Genomic DNA, 22,745 nt, shown 5'->3' with positions numbered 1-22,745 from the left:
CTGGGGACCAGTGGGATCTGCTGTATTCCTCGCAGAGAAGGCCAGGCCTGCTGTGTGCATTTCTGAGCTCACTGCCTGTACCCGCTGCGCTCCTCTTGCCATCAGAGTCAGGCAGGGATGAAGCAGGCTCTGGATCTCTTTCCCCAGGGACGGTGTTGCAGAATGGGAAATGTGTCGTGAAGCCAATTCCAGTCTGGGCCATGTGAGAACTCTGTGAGTGCTAGGCACTAAGGACTAAACTTTACTTGAGACTTTGCACATTCCTATGTTATAAATAGGGAAACTACCCGGTGTGTCTCAGGGAACACGGTGAGTCAGCTCTATAAATGGTAATCTGCCAGCGCATCTACCCTCCAGTAACTGCCAGCCACTTGTTTTCTCCCTATAAAGTGTTCTATTCTCTTGCAGAATGCGGCCTATTTATTGACACCTGGATTTGAAGAATTAGCAGTTTAAATGAGCTTAAATCAAATTTGTCACTATCACTGCAGTTCAGGGACAGACAGTGACAGTTTGCATAGAGTTTGTCTGCGGTTGTTATTTTGTTTTCAGATGTGACTCCTTCCCAAGTTCCCTTTCTTTGCGGAGAAGGCAGGCCCTATATCCTCCTGAACTGATCTCTCTGATTCCCCCACTCAGGTGTTTTTGTCACTTTGAAAGTGTGAGCACAAAGATTTAAGAATGTATCTGAGCGAGCAAGGTGTTCTGGAGCACGATTCTTCCATGTTCTTTTGACTGAGGATCTCTGATCCTCAATATAACTGGTGTTTAAAACTTCTGAAACTTAGTTGAATTCTTCGATGAGCTAAGAAGTGTTTTCATGATGCAAGAGCAAAAGCAGGAAAAACTACAGCCCTACTGTTCTGCACTCTCACTACAGAGCTTTTACCTTTAAAGAAGAGGTGACAGGCGTGACACGTGAGCAAGGCTGCTGTTTGCCCTGTCCTCCCCATGTCTCCGAGCACACATGTGGCAGGAAGTGCCCCATGCTTATTGAGGGGCAGTGTGAATAAATAAGAAAAGCAATAGATGGGATACTTACAGGAGGAGCTTTTGAAGAAAAGAATTCTGAGCAATTATTTCTCTTAATCATTTCTTCTATCTTCATTTGAACAACACACACTTATGCTGTGTGTCCTAGAAAGATCAGACATAGCTCCGTTCTCAGCCATTTCTGTCACAGGCATCCATTTAGATGGCTAACTTCCGGTTCAGGCGTCTCCTGCCGGAAGAACAGCTTTTCCCTCAAAGAAGAGTGCTGGTGTGCTGCTCTTCACGTCAGAGATTGTGCACCAGGAGTCCGTCATTGTTTTCCATTTTGGGGTTCCCACCAGCTCTCTGTCCATGTGTGCGCCACAGAGGCATGCGCCAGTGAGCTCCGCCTCCAGCTGGGCCACACCTCTGCACAGCACTTGCTGCTCCAGCCTGGGGGGACAATCCACTCACGAGCACTGCGCCCATGGTCCTGTCACCCATCACCTGGAGAATCTGCACCCAGTCAGGTTGGCAGTGAAGCGTAACCATCACAGGCTGTTCAAGAGAGCACATAAAAACACAGAAATTCCTGCACATTGTAAGTATTCTGCTGAAAGTGGACAATTATTAGTATTATGTGGTTCGTTGTTGTTCTTTTTTTTTTTTCTGGTACCAGGGATCAAACTCAGGACCTTGCACTTGCCAGGTAGGAGCGGTGCCACTGAGCTACTTCCCTGGTTATATGGATACACAAGATAGGTGATGTAGAGTAATAATGGACAGTGACAGGTCCAGCACTTCAGCGAGTCGGTTATGACTGTGTGTAATAGCGTAACAGTGCATAATAAAGACATCAACCAAGTGCTTAGGAGCATAGTGGTTAACTTTGTCAAGGATAGTCCAAGAAAACTTCACGAGGAATGAGAATTTTTACGTAGGCTTCAAAGAATGAGTACAAATTTGTCACAGAGAAAATGGAGAGGATCATTTTGGGCAGTGAGAACAGATTTGCAAAGATTCATTGTATAAAATATTAATGAAAAAAGGTCAGCATGGCCAGAACCTTGGATGAGTTCTGACCAAGTGGTGTTAAGGAAGCAGTGGTCCACCAAGTAGGGAAAGTTTGTTGAAGACAGACATCTTCATCATTTGTCCTTATCTAATTGGTCAGCCAATTAGACGGGTGCTTTAGGGATTTAGCTCCAGAGTGGTATGAATGATGCCATAGTGGTTAAAACAATGGAGCTTACGACCAGACTGCTTGGGTTAGAGTCCAGCCTCTGCCTCTTACAAGTTAATGATGTCTGGGCCTCAGTTTCCTACCTGTTAAAGTGAGGAGAGTAAAAACATATCCTACAAAGTTATTGAGAACTTTAAACTATGGTTAGAACAGCATCTGGCATGTATTATCTTAGTTAAATAATATGGAGTAAAATGGGGAAAGCATAGGGCAAAGCTCCGATGGAAGGCCTGCCCTGGACAAGGTGAGGTTCAGGGCTGTGGCTTCTAGCCATCTTAGTGGACTGCAGTTGTTCTAAAGGATATTTCTTTGGTCACAAATATAGAAGAATCTCACTAAAATGGCAATATTTCTTAAAACAGGTGCTTGAAATAACCAGTGAGTGGAAACAAACATACAAAGATATACACAAGTGTTGAAATCAGGTAGAGATGCTATCGCTGGTGATTAGGACAAAAGAGATGGAGAAACCAAACCTCACGACACGTGTTCATAGAAAGCAGAAATAAAGCCATCTATACAGCGCTAGAAAGGAAGTGCTACTCAAGCTGTAGAAATGAAACTAGAAAATCTTTGTGTACTGACATGGGTGATAGGACAAGAATATTTTTATTCCATACTGTTCCATACATGAAAAAGTATTCAAACTTTCTGAACAATCCAAATACATGCTATGTATAAGAAACACATTTTAAATTTAATGTTATAAATAGAGTTGAAAAGAAATAGATAAAAATATCATGTGCATGCACACACACGTGTGTGTGTGTGTGTGTGTGTGTTGGAAATATTAGTAATTGAACCTATGGTATTTACACTGAAATACATCCACCCTTTTGTATTTTTAAATTTTGAGGCAAGACATTGCTAAGTCACTGAATTGCCCAGGCAGGGCTCAAACTTGGGATCCTCCTGCCTCAGCCTCCCAGAGTGCTGGGATTACTGTGCAGGTGTATACAGTCATGTCCAACATACTGTGCCAACGTCATTTAACAATGAATGTTAACCTGTTAATATTGGATAAAATAGCCTTCAGAGCAGTTAAAATTACTGGGAGAAAAAAAAAATACTACATAATGATAGGAGTAACCCTTTAGGGTTTTATGGATACCAAACAGTGTGTATGATGGAAAATAAAGACATGAAGCAAACATTTATAGTGTTGAAAAGGGAAGTAGATAAATACAAAATTATACTTATCAAGAATACGTAAGACCTGAACTATGCAATAAAACAGTAGATCTAAGTGATGTATAAGAATACTCACCTTACAAAAGAATACAATTTAAAAAACATCCATGGAAAAGCAGGCCCAAATGGTTTCACTGGTGAATTCTACCCAACACTTAGCAATCTTTACCAAAGCAATCTTTACATAGATTAAGTGGGGGAGAAATCACTCAACCTAACAATAAGACTTGAAAAATAGAACAGAATAGAAAAACCCAAAATTTAGTCAAGAATATGCTCAACTGGCTTGTGAAAAACTTCCAAAAACAATTCTTTGGGAGGATAGATTTCGAGGGATGGTGTCAATGGTGTGTTGGTGTGGTTGAATAATCGTAAGCAAAAGGGTGAATTTCTACTGAAATCTCACCTTTCTTAACAAACCCAGCTCAAAATGAAAGTTCAAACCACATGAGAAAGTACAATAGGAAAATGTCAGCAGATGCAGTAAACAGAAGATTCGTATCCAACAATTTGAGTAGAACAAATAGAAGAAAACTTTAAATTTCACCTGTTCACAATTTTCTAAGAAATGCAGGAAGGAAAAGAAAAAAGAACAATATTCTGGGAAAATATTACAAAGATTGACAAAAGAAGCAACTGAAAGCATAGATATAAAAATACATTCAGTAAAATGAATGTTTGGACAATTAAAACAACAGATTAGACATAACTCAAGAGAAATTTTGTGATTAGAAGAGACAAGAGGTTGACCTGGTAGGCCCCAAAAATGAACAGTAAAGTGATGATAAAGGCTGAAATTAGGAAACAGAAGAGAACAGGCACCAGAGACTGACAGAACCCACAAGATTTGATTATGGAAGGAACGTGGGAATTTTGAGAAAGAAAGATTGATGATGAACCTCAAGTCAGTATCTTAGAAGAAAACTCGATCTTGAGACATTTGCTGAATATTTAAATGCGATGCTTTACTACTCTCTTTTGTGGAACCCATGCTCTCAGGAGCAAGCTACAAGGAACATGAACTTGCTTTCCAGAAAATCAAACTAAAACCCAGGGATGTGGTGGAAACTTGCCTAACGTAGAGGAGCAGAAATTGACACCCAGGGTTCAGGAAGATTAGTTGACAGGCCACCAACTAGAGCTGAGTGTGCTGTAGATGAACACTAAGGTTGCGAGTTAAAAGCATTTGTTTTTGTCCAGACTCTTAGAGAACCGTATGATAAAATGCACTCTATGCTTTAGGTACATAATAGCTCTTGATAGGGAGCAGTAAGTGAGCATTTTGCTCTGAGAAGTAGCTCGTTGAGGAGAAACTATTTTCACGAAAGCAATGAAATAAGTTACCTGCCTTACAGTAGTCCCTGATGTTCTATAGAACAAAGCGCACACTGATAGAGCTGAAGGTTGATTTGAGGGAGGTGTTAACTACTCAACACAATTTCTTCTCCTTATAGTTCATGTCACACAAGTATTTTTGCAAATACCTTGTATTGATTTTTAACATGCAGTGACTGAAGGGGATACACTAACTCATATACTAACGAACTGTTTATAAATAAATACATCTATAACCTATTCTTCATGTACCCTCTATTTGCTGGATTTGCTGTTTCCTAGGACACAGTTATTGTAATGGCATAGCAGCCTGTGACTCGAGGAAGCGGTTTGGAGACCAGTGGTTTACATTGGCCCGAGTAGCAGAATTGCAACATAGGCCCAATCCATTTGTTTCCTAATTTGTTTAAAATAATTGAGTGTTTAACTCATTGTTTAAGTAAACCTATTTCAAGAAATACCTGAGTAGTAAAGGGCAATGGTTACGGAGTTGGACTTTTGGGGTGACGTGCCTCCAATCTGTTGGGTTTTGCGACAATTAGGTAGACTCTCCATGACTTCATGAACATGAAGATTACATGAAGGGACCTGCTTCGAAGGATTATGAAGAGTGAATGATCTCAAACCTGTACATACACCGAATACCTAGTGGACGGTTATTTAGTACTCAAAAAGTGTTAGGCTGCATTACAATTTGACACTGTATCCATCCTCTTATTATGTAATCAACTCTCAATTCTGTCACAAGGAAGCTTTGATATGGAAATCCTCTGACTAATAGTTTTCTTGGCATTAAAACCCAAACTTGAATAATAAAGGTTATATAAAACCAGAAAGGAAGAAAGCCACGCATACTTAGCAGCTATATTACAGGCACTGTGTGAGGAACTCATTTTGTTATCTCCAGAATTCAGCACGGCCCCCAAAATGCTAGCTGTCCTTATTTCAGAGTGGACATAAGCAAAACTGTGTTTCAAGAACCCCACAGATAGAGACAGAAGCCCCCATTCCTCTGTTTTTAGAAAATGTGATTAAACCATGTTGTTACTGCCTGAATGGAGGTTAATATTTTCTTCTGCTTCGGTTGGTTTAACTGACGGAAGCGATCCAGGCTCTGACGTCTTTTGCTTCTGCTGTATGGGTAACTCTGCTGGATAAGTCATGGGGTAATCATTGTTTGTCTGTGACAAGTTGCTGATATATAGCTTAGGAGGCCCGAAGTGATGAAATCATAGTTAGATGATAGATGGGGTAGAGGCAGATATAATTATTAGAAAATATAACGAGTATTCTGAGCCTGAGCAGGGAGGACAGCAGACTCATTCTGCTGAGAGCTGGAGAGTGTGGCCACTTGCATACCCTTAGGATCAACTTTTAGCAATAAAGAAAAGCGAGGTTACACGAAGGATGTAACAGAAGAAGAAACGCCTTCGTCCTCTACAAATCATCAAGAATTTTATACATCGAAAATAACCAGCTATCATATGCTAGGAAACCTTATGAAGAATTTGTATTTAGATATATACATTTTGAAAAATAAGTGGGTATTGAAAGAAAACATTTTATGTCAATAGCTTCAAGGAGTTGATATTGCATTGGGAACAAAAGATGAATCTCATACTTAGATGACTGAATGCTGTCTTTCTGGATTTTTTAGGTGTTAGATGTTTTTAGCTTAGCATTTGCAAATAGAGGAAATGTGAAAATGTTTTAGTTTGAGGGCCGGAATTGAATTCCAATCTTAGCGCGCCCTCTTCCGTGTACTGTGGGTAAGACATCCTGATCAATGAACCCTGTGTAACTACTTCCGTAGTTTTATAATCAAGTTTATGAAATGTGACTAAGTAACTAGTTTTAACAGCGCCTAACCAGGTTAGCCAAGTACAGTATATGATGAACCAAAGCCACTTACGTGTACTGAAAGCCTCTAAAATGCTTACCTCTGGACTCGACACCTCTTCTAACCTTAGGAATCAATGGGAGGAGAGTAAGGACTGAAGAGAGAAGAAAACAGCATTGCTAGGCAGGAATCGCGTGTGAGGTGAAGTCTAGGTATTCTCCAGCTAGCATCTCAAAGTGCTCAAGGATCGCTAGCTTGACAAATGAAGACGTTCAGTTGCCAAGAGTGCGCGTGATTCTCTCTCGAGAGCACGTACGTGACAGAGCCAGGCGTGGAGCTCTACTTGATACCAACTCCTATCCCTGCCTATGTGAAGAATATCAGAGAGACAAGCAGCAGAAGAAGGATGGCAGGAAAGAGTCGGGACTCACTTATTCAATTACTGTTTAATAAACATGGTTAGATTTATGCACTCTAGAGTACATATTGTTGAAATAGTGGATATTTGTAATATTTTAATGGGCAGTCAGAGCTATAACTACTGTCAGGATTAAGTGAGCTCTTCCTTACATAGCTATGTGCACTAGAAATTGTGTTTCAGTCCTTTTTATAAAGACTGGACAGAAATGGACACTAATTTTTATAAAGTGCTGACTATATGCAGTGTTGTATGCACTTTTAAGATTAAATGTAACAACTGCCTTTGTTATGTCTTGGTTGCTTTTTCCTTTGTGAAAAATCGGTAGACTTTGTAGTTAAAAGAAGTTTTAGGTTTACAGCAAAATCTGAGACGAGGTAAAGGTAGTTTCTATGTGCAGCTGCCTCACAGGTACAACATCTCCTCCATCAGCAACCTCCGCCCACACAGTAAGCCGGTTACTGTCAGTGAACTTACACGGATACCCGCCATCATCAGGAGTTCATGGTTTACAGCAGCATTCGCTCTTGGTTCTGGGCAGAGTTTGGATAAATTCTGTGGCGCATACCCACCATTATTGGATGCTACGGGGCAGTTTCACTGGCCGAAGAAATGGACGTGCTGCACTTCTTCTCACCCCCTTGTCCCTGATACCTGGCGATGACTCATCTTTTTACTGTCTTCGTACCTTTGCATCTTCCAGAATGTTGTACACTTGGAATCATACAATGTCTAGCCACTTCAGAACGGGTTCTTTCACTTAACGATACACATTTGAGTTGCCTCCATATACTTTTGTGACTTTAAATGCATTTCTTTTTATGAAGGAATAATATTCCATTGTCTGGATGTAACACAGTTTATTTATCCATTCACCCGATGAAGGATATTTTATGCGTTTTCAAGCTTTGGCAGTTGTAGATAAGGCTGGAAGGAGTGCAATCACTAGATGGGATTTAGTTCTCTAAGAAATGTCCAAGCTGTCTTCCAGAATGGCATACCATCCTGTGTTCTCTTCAGCCGTGAAGGGGCCTTCTTTTGTTTCCCATCCTTAGGGCTGTGCATCTAGGCCTTGATTTTTAATTATCCCCATGTGATGGTCACATGTTCTCTCTTCCCCTTGGAGTTTGTTCACTCTTGCTGTCCTGATGCGGTTATGAATAGTAACCTTGTGTCACTGTGCAGAGTATCCCAGTCTGGAGAGCATACCGAGCGAACTTCCAGTTTTATACTTGTAGAAGCCCAGAGGAGTGGAGCAACTTGCCCACAGTGACTAGTTGGTTCCGGAACCAGGAGGGAGGAAGCACTGCCTGACACCAACACTGCCATTCTTCCCTGTGTGCCAAGGTGAAGCTAGCCTGAAACCCTCAGAATTTCTTCAGGACATTTTTGACTCACTTCTGCCCATTAAGAGATATGATTTACGGTTCATCTTCCAGACATTACAGGCTAAACCATATCTCTGATTAAACTTTCCACATAAAATAAAATTTCATTTTCAAAGTGAACACAGGTCTTGCTGATGGAACTCCTCGTGGATTCTAACAGCTCCTTTAATGGCTGCATTCAGCTGCTTTGTAGACTGATTGCCGAGCAATGCTGTGCTAGGTTAAATCAAAAGGCACTGGCGATACCGAAAGGCTGCATTGCCCTTGTTTAATATCCTGTCCTTCCTGCCGGGCTCTGTCAGGTCAAAGTTTTGACCTTGTTGAATAATAATTTTGCTAATGAATTCCTGGTAAAACGGTGTCACGGTCAGAGGAGAGACACTTTCCACGGTGGCATCATGTGTTTGTCCTGGCCATCCACCCCCAGAGAGGTGTCCACAGGAAACATGCGCTGTGAGCACGGGGTGAGCAGCAGGGTTGGGATGGAGTCACGGGGGGGATGGAAAGTGCATAGCACCGGTCCCTAGGGGGAGGAGCCGCTGCCCCTACAGCCTCGGGAGGTACAGCGGGCCTGCCGTTCCAGGGACATCTTCTGCCTCCTCCAGATAGCTAGCAAGGAAGATGCCATACTCGATCGAGCTGATTCAGTTCATTGTGACTTTAACACGTTTAGTCTCTGAGGAGCATTTGAATTTTAAAAGGTGACACAGTACACAGATGTGTCTGCATTAGTTGATCGTCTAGACAAGGACACATATTTTGGAAATATGTAGCTCTGCCTGGAAGGTCTCCTGTGCTGGAGGAGGCGATTTACCCTAGCTATTGGCAGGGGGAAGGAAGAGGGTGTTGTTGGTGACGTTTCCAAAACCATTCTCTTCCTGGCCTTGTCCCTGGTTAAAATACAAACACACACACACACACACACACACACACACACACACACACACACACACGTATATATTTCTCTTTTTTCTCTGTTGGCTTAAAATAACATATAAGTCTATCTGTCAAACCTTCTCACTTTTGTGTTTTTTACGTGACAAAAAAAGGATGTTTTATGGATAATGAGGGAGAAAGAGAGGGAGATATTTCAACATCTTCACTTTGTACATACTTCCATCCTGAAATCTCACCGAAGCATTTCTACGAAGCCAGCAAGCTGAGAACCTGTCCCATTGTCACAAAAATCAATGGGAAGAATTTCTCCACCATTTCCTCTCAGCATCTTTTTTTCACCTGGCCTTATTAGACAGTGCCAAATCTGTTCTGTTGCGCATCACCCAAATCTTTTCTGTTTGGATTTACATGCTCTTGTTTCTAGCCTCTTAATAGCCTATAATCAGGTGAATTGTTTATGCTCCAGTTAAGTGAAGACCGCTTCCTGCTGGGGGCACCCTAGTGTGTTGCCATGGAAACAGCAGGATCTCTGATTCAGCAATAGGATTTTTGGCCACAGTGTTGAAGTGCGCGCAGGGAGAAGGCAAGTTGAGATTTTTCTTTAACAGGCTCAAAAATAGCTTCTTTTATACTTGTCCCTTGCATATGGAACAGACACACAAATTCTTGGTTATTGTGGGTGTGTGTAACTTCAAAAAGTAAAAACCCGTTACAGACATATTAAAGGAGCTGATACGTCTGGTCGTTGAGCATGGAAACAAGGAATATGAAGATTTCTGTTGCTATTGTTGCTATTGTAGCAACATTACCTACTGCTTGCTTGCATTAGTTTTAAGAAAGTGAACTTCCATAATGTATGCAAAGCTCTCAGCGTGGCACGAATGCTGGAGCAGGCAGATTTGTAAAGATGCCTGCCTGAGACTCCCGTTCTCCAAGTAGTCTCCTAAACAATAACCCAGATATTACCCTGAAGGGGCTCTACAGATACGATCGAGGTTACAAATCCGTCCATCCTAAAATGGAGGGCTTGCCCTGGGTTATCCAGGTGGGTCCCCTTTAGACAAATGAGCGCTTCAAAGCAACAGTGGAAGGCAGAGATACTAGTCAGAAGATACGGTAGAAGGGAAATGGAAGAGAGCTGGAGCCCAGGAAAGACTCCATCCAGTGCTGCTGTGAGCCAAAGAATGCAGGCAGCCTCAGGAAGCTGAGAGCAATCCCAGGTCGTTAGAATGCATTAGTCACTTTCCCACTGCTGGGAGCACGTGGGTGGCATACACAATTTAAAGGAGGAGATGTGTATTTTGGCTATTGGTTTCAGTCCCTGGTCAGAGCTCTATTGCTTTTAGACTTGTGGAACGGCAGAAACATCATGGCAGAAGAGAGTGGAGTAGAAGGTCCGCTCACCTCCTGGCCGCCAGGCATACAGTAGCGTGAGCGTGAGACAGGAGGGCCCAGTGATGAGACAGTTCCTTTGAAGACATGGCCCCGGTGACCCCTACTTCCATTTAGCTGGGCCCCAGATTCTACCAGCCCGTTGAGCTATAAACTCAGCAATGGATGAATCCGAGAGTGAGGGTAGCACTGTGATGCTCCAGTCTCCTCTCTATTCCTTCTCTCAGGACATCACTCCTGGGGATCCAGCCCTTCCTAGACGAGTCATTGGGAGCTCTTCAGATCTTAGCCAGAGCAGAGCAGGTCTTTCAAGTCATGGTCTGAGAGCTTCATTTGATTCCATGTGTACAAGGGAAATGTCAGACAGCATTAGGTGGAGAAGTCACATGGTCCACCTCATACTGTGCCTCCTCCTGGCTACTCTGTGGGGAATTTAGGAGGTGTCAAGACAGGAGGAGGAAAGCTGATGAGAAGTTAGGGTACTGATCCAGAGAGGGAGCTCGTGGTTCGTGATGGAGGCATGGAGGTTGAGAATGACATCTCAGGTGCAGTTTGAGGATGAAGCCTAAAAAGCTGTCTTGTCCAGGCCATTGTGTGGAGTTGCTTCCTTCTCTGCTAGTGATTATCACCACTTTGGTTTTTGTACTGGGGATCGAATTTAGGTTCTTTTGCTTCCAAGGCAGGTGGCAGAACCACTGAACTAAATCCCTGCCATGATTTTCACCCCTTCCCAGGCGACTGTGCTCAGCCGCCGTCCCTCCCTCATCCCTAAGATGCCATTGTCTATGGCATCATACCCTGAGTCACTAAAGTGAGAAAGACACACTTGCTTCCCTCTGACACTGACCTGTCGTGCGTAGTCCTGGTATGTGGGCCTTGAGTGACTTTCTGTTTCTGTAGAGAGGCCTCCCCCCTGCACCCCCATACTCTTGGTCTTTTAGGCAAAGATCCCTGGTGGAACAGCTCGTCGGTGATGGAGCTGTCACAGAGGAGGGTCTGGAGCTCTGTCCCTAGGGCCAGAGGACAAAGGTGGGTGGAACACACTCCTTAGAGTCAAGTTCTGATCCCCGGGGCCGTGATTGATGCTTACTGCTGTGGGCAACATGGAACTTCCCAAAGTGCAGCTGGGTATGTCACCATAGATTACCTGTGTCTTATCAGAAGGCATCAGTTCCTCTCGTGGTACTGTGTATTTTACTTGTCTTTGTATTTCTTTTTTTCTTTATGAAGTTTATTGGTACAATTTATACTTTATTCTGGAAAATCGTGTTTTAAATCTGTAAAACACTAAAGCTATCTGGGAAACAAGAAAGAATTTCAGTATAAAAGGCGAGTGAATAAGGAAATTAACACTCTTTACCGCAGAGGTGTTGTGGTGAAGACTGGGGACATGGGAAGGATTATTTGTCACCTGGAGGAAAGCTTCATGAAGTATTTGCAAGCTTGCTTTTCATGTATATGATGGAACGATGCTTTAATATTGAGTTTTAAAACATAAGACCATAGAAAATGGGTTTAGGTATTTACTGCAAATACACAATAATAGAATGAATATTTATTGGAGAGAATTTTGGTACAGAAAAAATTGTGAAATATTGGAAATGATCGAATGAAAGTAGCTCTGAGAACTTAGATGATTTAAAATTTAAAATTACTTGTTTCCAATTGCCTGAGATGCTTAATTATGACCTATGTGGAAAAAATAGAATACGTGGGTTAAATAAAAGTAATTTTTATGGGGGTAACCCACTTTCTGGTCCCCCTTCTGTTTCTCTAAGACAGAAGCTTTCTTTCCCTCAATAAATTTTTCCTCCATTGTCCCTAGAATTTATTCGTCGATTTTAGAGAGCACGAACTTGTGTTTCACGTATCTAGAAGGTTTGGGAGTTACATTTCTTCCCCCTATATCATTTTGGGGTTTCCACCAAGATTACTGGTCAGAGGTAAGAGTTTTCTTTCATAGGTTCTAACTGGTCTTTTTGCTTCAGAGTGTAGCTTGTTTCATAGGCTCTCACGTGCTTCATAGATTCTGGGTTTTATTTCATAAATTTCAGCCTTTGTTTTAAAAGTGTCTTAATTTTAAGTTGTGTGTTTTAAATGTTTGCAAATTTCTTGTTCTTTCTTATGCATTGTGTTTTGTTAAAATTATGTTTTATTCTTGTTTTGTATATGTTGCATTTGGACTTATACATTCAATTCATGTTGCATTTGGACTTGGTTGCTTCAAAATGCCGTAAAATGGGTGTCTTATGAAATTATCTCAGATAAAGATTCAGGCTTTTATCTATCCCTGATAGGATCATAAACAAACAGTGGTTACTCTGCCAGCTAGTAGTTGCCTTTAGGGCAGCTGCCACTCTCAAAGCAGAGGACAGGCTTCTCCAGTTGCCCTCTGGTGATCCCCAGTCCCATTGATGCTAGTGGTGGGTGGAACGTTGACCAGATAGGCAATTGGGTTCCTTTCAGAGACAGATCTCTGACTGCATGGAGCTAGAAGAAACTGAGGTGACTACTGAGGTGTCTTGGCCAGGGCTACTCTCTGGCAGATATCCAAAAGTCCCTTAGAAGAAAGTAGCTCCCAACAGCCCATCCGGGTAATCAGCAGAAAATCTCCACATCTTGTCCTATTTGGACTCCTCCGTGAGGTGAAAGGGGAACTCTGTCAGTGGTCATCAGATATCCTCTATCTCAGAGTGATCTGATATGATGCTGTCAGAGGCCTTTCTTAAGCCTCTTAAGAAACTCTTAAGAGTTGAGCTTCAGGTTTGGACTGCTTTCTCTGCTACTAGTAAGACAGATCTCTAGACAAATATGAAAAAACAAATCCTTCATGGATTAAAAACTACCTGAAAAACTACCTTCTCTCCTGCCCCAGGTATGGTCTTCATCATGTATGTGTGTAGGGAAGGAAAATGCCTTTTCTGATAGGTTATGGACTTTGGAACATTGACTATGGGCTTATGAAGTACTATGTGGTGATTTTTTTTGATGTTTAACCAGCTTGAGCTTCATTTGGATCTTTTCTCTCTGCTAGTGAGTTAGAAACTCCCCTTAAACTTCTTTTCAACTTGTTGAGAGTTCATTTGAGAATCCCTTGTAATTAGACCACTCCTCCTTCCAGAAAGTCAGACTAAGGCAACTCACAACAATTGTTTTGTCTGACACTAAGGAAAATAGCAATCAATAAAGTGCATCTATGTTTTTACATGCTAACTAGAATATGGGACTGTTTTGGTCAGCCTTTCTTTTCCTTCATGTGCATGCATCAGAAGTTGATAAAGGTGCCTTTACTAATGTAGATTGTGGCTACTAGGAAGACCCAAGAGTTTCAAATACTTAGTGAATTTAAAATGGACCTTAAAGAAGTAGCCTTGTCTTGATGCTATTAAAAGTTGCCTAAATGACTGGATAGACAACAGAAATTTCTCAGAGCTCTCTCTGCCCTATGGAACAGGGCAGAATCTCTGACTTAACAGCTCTGGAGGTGATCTTTTCTGCAGGACAAGTGCCCTAAATTGACTGTTGACCTATTTTCCTCTCTCTTTTTCAATAAAGCTTCCTGAATGTGAGTTTCTCTTTCCTAGAACCCTCTTCCCTAGAACCCTTCCAGAATAAAGTTGACCTTCACATATCACTCAGCTATGTAGAAAACTGGCCTAGGTTTAATCCCGAAACTCTCAAAAAATAAATGTTGCAGTTTTAATCCAAATTTATCTTTCTTACAGTCCTCAAACAAAATTATGATAAGAATAGTTAACCTGGTTCTGGCCACTTCCTTGAACCTCTAGTCAGCTGCCACTGGCACTGGTTGAGATAAAGTCCAAGGGACACCTTAGATTGGGCACAGAACAAGAGGGATATACAGGGACGCCTTCTTTGCCTTTGTTTCTTTTCAAAATGGAAAAAAAAACTGTCCTAGGTAGACATCTGCAGCACAGCAGGTTGGAGCCTTGGCAGGTCTCCTTCCCTCACTGCATGGAATTCATACTTAGCTCCAAAGAGTGTCACCCAGTCTCTTCTACATGCAAACCTGGCCTGAATGCACCACAACCATATATAGTTAAAATTACTTTTAAGAGTCTGTTCCTTTTGAGGGAACAATTACATGTGCCTATCAAACAACTGTGGCTATAAAAGCAACCATGAGAAGACAGTGTAGCTGGGTATTCCAGTCAGATCAGCCATCAGTTCAGGGCCCATCTTAATACTATTTTTGCCCTCACAGGTATAGAAGATTGATTTTTATTCTTATGACAAGAGATCTCTGTTAATTGACCTACAAAGTTCTGACTAGTCTTTTTTATAATTATGAATCTAAACATTATAAAAGTTATTATAATTTAATGTGGCTAAATACATCTGAGTGCAAGCTGGTCTATAAACAAGTTGTCTTACACGTGCGTGTGTGTGTGTCTGTCCAATTTGTGACAACATGTACAGCCGTTTTGTTTGCTTTTTTTTTTCTTTTGTCATTTTGGATTTTTTAAAATGTTTGCCTGTAACTCAAGTTGGCTTATAGCTCAATATCACTAAAGACAGGCTCCCACCACGTTGCCAGAGGATCCAAACAATGTCAATTGGTTTTACAGATATAGTGCATATTGTTGTTTATATATGGTAACTCAGGAATCTTTCGTTGGTCAAAAGTAATGTGTTAGTTGTTATGATCTGGCTCTCATAGGTCATCTAAAATTTGTTAAGATAATTAAATAAAGACTCTTGGGCTTAGGAAAACTACTGGACGGGACTTCTGTTGGTAAATAAAAGAGCAGCTGCCTGGAAAAATTTGTTCCAGCCTTTGTTCGCAAAGGGGACCCCAGTAATTTCCATAGCCTTGTGGGAAATACATTGCTAAACATGTTATTGTGAAATGTGTATAATGCCCATGGTCAAATGGCTGTTTTCTATGAGAAAACAATGAAGTTTTATTTAAAATGTTCTTGGTGCAAAACAAAATTAAGGGACAAATGGTTTCATGTAACTGATACTCATTGTTATTTCATGGTGTACTAATATCATTCACACATTCTGGGTGTACAGGTCATCCAAGATATTGTTTATGGTAATGATCTTTTTTGACTCAGGTATCTGCCTTTCTTTTTTGTTCCAGGTACTTGTGATAAGAGGGGGATCTCAAGCTAACATGAGATAACCAATCAAATAATAGTTTTCTTAAAAACTTATGTGATGTATTTATTATATGTGTCACTACACTTAGGGATGCTCAGAGGCCAAACAGTCAAAACAGTGTGTCACTAAAAATTAAGGGCTAGACATTATGAACTCCTAAGGTACATTTATAGGCCAATATGTACATTCTCTTTAGATGGCATGCTACCAAAGGATAACAAATAAGAACTGAATAAGAATTTTCTTTGTCATTTAATGTCTTGTGATCAGATGGAGGTGTTTAACTAAAAGACTTCCATAAAAAGATGGACATTTAAATGTGTTCCAAAGATAATGTCATCATGGTTGTCATGCTAAAATACTATGTGTGGCTTTTGATCTTAAGTTTCTCTGTATAATGTATGACTGTTGTCTCTTAACATTCTGCAGGGATCCAACTAAACAACCATGGTTGGTAAAATAACAGCTCTCTAACTGTGCTTTATATTTCAAAAGTGTTTAAAGTCCAGATGAAATTATAATAGTTCAGCTCACTGCTCCTACTGAAATACTTGTGTCACTGATCAACTTTTCTGGGTGTTCAACAACTGATGTTTGGAGGCCAAAACTACAAAAGTAACTGGGCTATGAGGACAGACAATATCTTGGCCCTAGCCCTTCAAGGTCTACAAGATCCAGGACATGAAGGAACCTTTCCTACAGGATCCTACATCTCCTGAGCAGGGAGATTGCTGGGCACCAGAGGACAAACATACTGTGTGTCAAAGGAAGGTCACCATGAGGAAAAAGTCTCCTGTGCTTTCACTGAAAGCAACATGGTCAAGCAAGGCCATGACCCATCCTGACACTGACAGAGGAGCTGAGAGATTCTACACATGGTTCCAAAGTAGTGCCCAAGGAGACTTAACTGACCTTGATAGCAAGAGATTCAAATTGATTGACACAGCTCTCACCTTGGTCTTAAACACCCAGAAGAAAAGAATAACCAAAAGAGGTATAAAAATAATGCCATAGTAATAAAGCTAGATATAAAAGGGGCTCCAATCGTTGACCCCTTCTGGCAGTTTCCAGTTCTACCAGTAGCTGACCATCGTTATGGACCATTAGGAAAAAACCATGGTGAATCTATAAGGGCTCAGCTAGAGTTTTATATTTCTTAGCAAAACTTGTTCTTCACATTGTCTCTTACCTTACAGATGAAACAAAAGAGACTTGTGACAAAGCATCAGACTTATAGATACCTTCTATCAATGAAAGAATCTAAGACCAGCAGGTTCAATCACTATTTCAGTTTCTAAGTGTGACTTTCTCCCCAACCTGCCCTTACATTCTAGTGTGCTCATGCTTAGATTTTTCATGCTCTAATTTCTTAAAAGTTTTATTTAAGTTGAATAGTTTCTCTTACATCAGAAACTCAAATTACAAATAAAGAGCAAAATAAAAAAATATATACTGGGAAATAGGGAGATAGATCTTTCATCAATGGGAAGGGGGCCAAGAGAAAGGGATGAAAAGGGAATGAAGATGTGTTAAGTACATGTACTAATGCCACACAAGGAAGGAAAATGTCATGTACCGCGAACATACACCCAGAAAAATATAAAAGAAAGTAAATTTAAAGAAGTAAAAATAAATTATTAAACGTAAAACGTTTATCCCTTGCTACTTCTCATGTTGACGACATGAAAGCATTTCTGCATTTTTAGTTTTTATGATTCACATGTAACATCAAAGTAGTTGAAGTAAACTTTTGTTCATGGAGCCTGCTTTGTAGAGGATTAAAAGGGTAAAACCAAACAATCTATGTTATTTTGACAAAATTAAAGAAATTAAACATTTACTTTAGATCAGGCAGCTAATAAATCAACTGACTTGCTAAATAAGTTTTTGCTCCCTCCTGTAAAAGTATAAAGCTAGTCATGAGAGGAATTATTATTTGAAAAGACACCACATATAATTTAGATTCGACTTAATTTGAACCAGACATAGCCTGCCTTGAGACTGGAGATTCTGAGTAAAGTCTGTCTGATTCGTTACCTCAAGGAGGGGGAGACCTTTTTACTGGCAGATTGAGGTGCTTCCTGGCCTCTCCTGCTAGAGTGGTGAGGAGGTGTTGAATTCCTCCTCATTGCGGGAGACCTCCTCTGTCTCCACACTTTGTTGACTTATTGTCAACTGATAGTTTACAATGATACATTTACAATTATATTAGATCTAAGATTGCAATGTAAAAATCTTAGAATCACTAAGAAGTAGCAACAAAGAATGTGCGCTGAATAAAATTAATACTAAATTGCTTATTTGCCTGACATTTTAACTGAAAAATTCAGACTTTGTATACCACTAGATGGCGCTAAAGTACAGCATGTTAAATTCTGTTATTCATCAAGAGGAACATTGATACTTTTGTGAGCTTTTAAAAGGTACTTTCTTTGGTTCTATTTATGAAACATAAAATAATTTAAGCCTGTCCTACTTGTGCTATTGATTATTGAAAGAGATGATAAGATTACTGAGTTGTAGGAATACTTAATTCACAGGAGCTATTCAAAGTGTATTCATTGTATATTATATATAATATTTTCTATAATATATAATATTTTATGTGGGAAGCCAGCCATGGCCCACTGGCTTTTTGAAAGATAACATTTGTTCCTTTTTAAGGACTGCACGTGTTAAACTTGTTTTTGACCCTGCACGGGAGAAACTCGGACAGCCAAAGATCTGTAGGAGTCAGGTGCTTCCTGTTAAAGATCTGACGTTACCTTTAGGAGTCAGGTGTTGTAACTCCATTTTGTTAAGTTCCTCGACCTATTTGGGAATCATGATTATTAGTTGCAAGTGTTGTTAATTTGTTTTTCTTGCGCCTGCTTTCTCTTTCCCGTGTGAACCCTCGTGTCCGTGGAGCGGGTGTTGAGGTTACTATGGTAATCCTAGCCCATAATAGTTCGGTCTTTTCCTTTAAAAGGCTGATGCCTGCCTACAATAAACATCGCCTTGATCAGACTCTTGTCTTGGCGTCCTTCCTTTCTCTCTGCCCCATCTCCACCCCGCTGCTCTTTCAGGTTTGAGACACTGCTGGACAGTGCTCTGCGTCGCCGGCTCGCGACAATTTTATATATTATATAATATGCTAGCAGCCTGTAGACATTGCCATCACTTCGGTATTGCTTATCAATGACATCGTATCATTCTACCATTCTAAGTTCCTTAACAAAAGGAATAAGCCTCTAATAGAACTAGTGAATAGATTCTTGAACTGTTTGATAGTCTGATTCATCAAGAGACATCAATCATACAATATTAGGAGATTTAAATTCTTGACACACAATGCTTCCATCACTGAAGACAACACTAATGGCATGCTTCATGAGAGGACATCAGCAGCAGCTCTGTTATCAACCCAAGGAATATTTTACAGCTCACTGTTGCACAGAATGATTGGAAATTTTGAAATGTCCCGCAAACTTACAATTGAAAGGCTCTCCTCCATTTGACAGTATTCTAAAGAATGTACCATCATTGATGTTTGGTAAAGCCAAAAGAAAATTTTATAGACCATCCAAAAGAAACAAGTGTCTATCAGCTGTGGGCGGAAATACCTACTTCTGTTCATTAAGTTTAAATGTGACTGGAAGGCAGAATGGTTAAAGGCAGTGTGTCTGATGGCAGTGTGGACCAAATGGTACTGTAGTTTCTGGGTCTTTTCCTTTTTTTGTAGTATTGGTATGATTGTTAAAAGCTTTTGATTTTTAGATTGAATTTTCTTCACTTCTCTTTTTAATTCCAAATACCTATTCACCTTCTTATGCAGCTTTGGATCCTTTTCCTTCAGTAGGACTTGGCGGGCTATGTAAGTTTCCACCTGTACAAATTTGGATCCATTCTGTGTCAAACCCCTCTGTTTTCCCTTTATTTAACTCTCTGACCTTATCCACATGCAGCATCCATCCTGTGTTCCTGGAAGAAGTAATTATTCATTTTATTTTAGCAGCTTTTGCTTTCTTACAGCAGGACTTTTGTTTATATAGTTTTCTTTGTGTGTCTGTCTTTGCCCCTGGTATTGTTTTCTCTGATTTCCACTTGTCCAGGTCTACCTGGGCTGATTCATACACCAATTCATTTAGGAAAAGTACTCTGTTGTCTTTTAAAAGGGCTCTGATGACTCTCCTTAATCTCCACATTTCTTCAAGCCAGCCCCAAATAATTTCTCCTTCATCTAGAAAACCATATCTTTCTTTCTTGCATGACACATTTCTATGTATACCTTGCCTGTAGTATATTTATGAATGTGCTATTTCCCCAACAGGGCTCTTAACTTCCTGATGGGAGAGCCTAAATCTTATCCATGTTTTTCCTTCAGTCCCGCACTCGGTTTGTTATACATCACAGGGCAGCCATAAAGACGTGGAAAATAAATTAACAAATGCCCGAAAGTTGTTTGATCTGAAGGTTGGAGCATATGCTTTCTTTGCTCATTTGTTTGAACTCTTAATGTATTGGCCTTAGGTTTATTCTTACATGGAGCATAAAACATATAGCAAGCAGTCATTCTTGGAGAAAATAAAAGAGGTTGTTTTCCGCTACGTTTAGAAGTTGTGATTCTATCTAAAAACAGACAATACCACAAGAATGCAGCTCCTTGTTCCAGCATATTTTCAGTCTATATAAGGAGTTGACAAGATACGGTGTTCGAGCTAAACTTGTCCAGCTGGTTGCTTTTGTAAATAAAGTTTTATCGACACACAGTCTCAGCCATTCATCTTATAATGTCTCTGGATGCTGTCAGGGACAACGGCAGAGTAGAATACCTGAGACCGAGGCTGTACCATGAACAAAGGCTAAGCTCTTTATTTCAAATTTTAGTGAAAATATTTCTTTCCCCTGGTTTTAATCCTGGCAAATGACTAGGAAGGAGGCTCCAGAAGCTTAACTTGTAGAATGTGAGTAAAGGAACTACTAATCCCCATTCTGGAGCTCTCATGGCTTTGAGGGTGTGAGAGGCTTGTGTTCTCTTGCAGTGTGCACATCCTGGGCAAGGCAGGAACTATTCCACAGAGGCGAAAGAGGCAATATTGTTGTTTCTCTTTGCGGCAGCATGGCTTGGATTAATTTGTCTTGAGAGAATTGACTCTGAGATATTTCAGTGGATTTTACTTAGGCCTGGTGTGAAGAGACCGTTGCCTCGTTTCTCTTAAAACGGGTGATGTACTAATAGGCACATTTTTAGTATGGTACATAAAATTTACAATTTCCTATACAGTATTCATGAACTAGTATATTAAAAACTTATCTATCTTTGCAGATATAATGCAAAGGGAGTGCACTCTAAATTAAAATATATATTCTGAAGGAATTTATTCCTCTCACATCTTACCTTGGTATTTGAAAAATGGCCTCCTAAACATCAAATTGAAAACCGCAACTGTCTTTCTTAGATCTCCTCTTCCATGACGTCCCTGAAGCCTTTACCCCTGTTGAGCTCCACCTTCGGAAAACTCTCTCTTGGCTTCCTTGATGCTGTAGCTTGCTCATGTTACCCATCTCTGATGGTTCTTACCTCCACCTGATTTTGCTCTTCTTCCTCCTTAAGTGTTGGAGTATATCCTAAGTGTCAGGGCTGCTTTGCGTTCTTCTGGCTCTCTGTTCCTATTCCCAGAGAGCTCCTCTGTTTGTGATTTCTCGTGGTTCTCTGATGTAAATGATGCTCAGCTTTGTCTCTTCTATGCATCTCCAATTCAGGTTCTGCTCCAAAACTTTAAATGTCAGAGTTCAACTCAGCTACCTCTGCCTTGAAGGAAACTCTAATCTGTCGTTCTCCAAGTAATTCAACTTGAAGTGTTGTCTCACACCTGTCTCTACCTTCTTCTTTCATTCCTTCTCTTTCACTGCCGCAGTGAAACAGAGATTTCCTGTTTTGTTCTGATCCCTGGGCCAGCAGCTTGACCCAAATCCAGAGGGCCTCCCCCTGCACTACAAGGAGAGGATTTATGCTGGTTTCCTTGAGTCTTTCTCAACCAATCTATTTTAACAAATCCGTATTAGATTTTCTTACATATTTTCCAAGGAGAACTATCCCAGGACATGCAGCTCTTTATCAGTACTAATTATAATTTAATCAAGACAGGAATTGAGTGTGATGGGAGTTTCGTTCATTCATTTAAGGGATACCTAGTTGAGCATCAGCGATATGCCAGACACTGTCCTAGGCTTTCAGAGACGCAGTGATGGCAGTGCAGATAAAAATATTCACCCTCATGCAGTCATAGTCTTATTGGAAAGATAAGTGATGAGCAAGAATCAGCACCTGTGGACTTTATGTGCTAAAGAGAAAAGTGGGAGGGCGGGAACACAGACATGGAGGGCAGACTCCACCGAGAAGGCGACACTGGGTGAAGACCTGTGGAGTCTGCCAGATGCCTGGGAGCAGTGTCCAGGCAGATAAAACAACGAGAAGAGAGGAAAGATGCCGGATACACTGAGGAGCAGAAAAGAAGGACGCTGTGGTGGAACAGAGTGGACACAACTGTGAAGGCTCAAGGGTCGGAAAAATAGTAGGAGGCCCTGAGGGTCACTTAGGTTCTCACAAAGATTCCGTCTGTATTCACAACAAGACTGGGACACCAGAGAGTTTTGTACAAAGAAGAGATAGGGTCAAACTTAGATTTCAGGAGAATTGCTCTGGTTTCTGTGTTGAGAACTAGGGAAAGGAAGGGTGGAAGCCAAAAGACCCGTGTGAGTGCTGCTGTAGTAACCCTGTTGTTGAATCAGGGTCTGGGAATGAGACTACTGTGAGAGCTTTGTGGACCTCTTGGGATTGACATTTGAAGAAGGAAAGGGCACCATGCTGGACTTAGCAAAGGGGCGGCTTGGGCAGCGCTGTGACATTCCCCCGTGGGGAAGCTTGGAAGCTGACAGGGTCATGCAGAATGTGCCAGG

This window comes from Fukomys damarensis, unplaced genomic scaffold (assembly GCF_012274545.1).
Source record: "Fukomys damarensis isolate Sample0158 unplaced genomic scaffold, DMR_v1.0_HiC HiC_scaffold_14, whole genome shotgun sequence".
Taxonomy (NCBI): domain Eukaryota; kingdom Metazoa; phylum Chordata; class Mammalia; order Rodentia; family Bathyergidae; genus Fukomys; species Fukomys damarensis.
The sequence above is the reverse complement of the archived record's forward strand: the minus strand, read 5'-3'. Positions refer to the sequence as shown.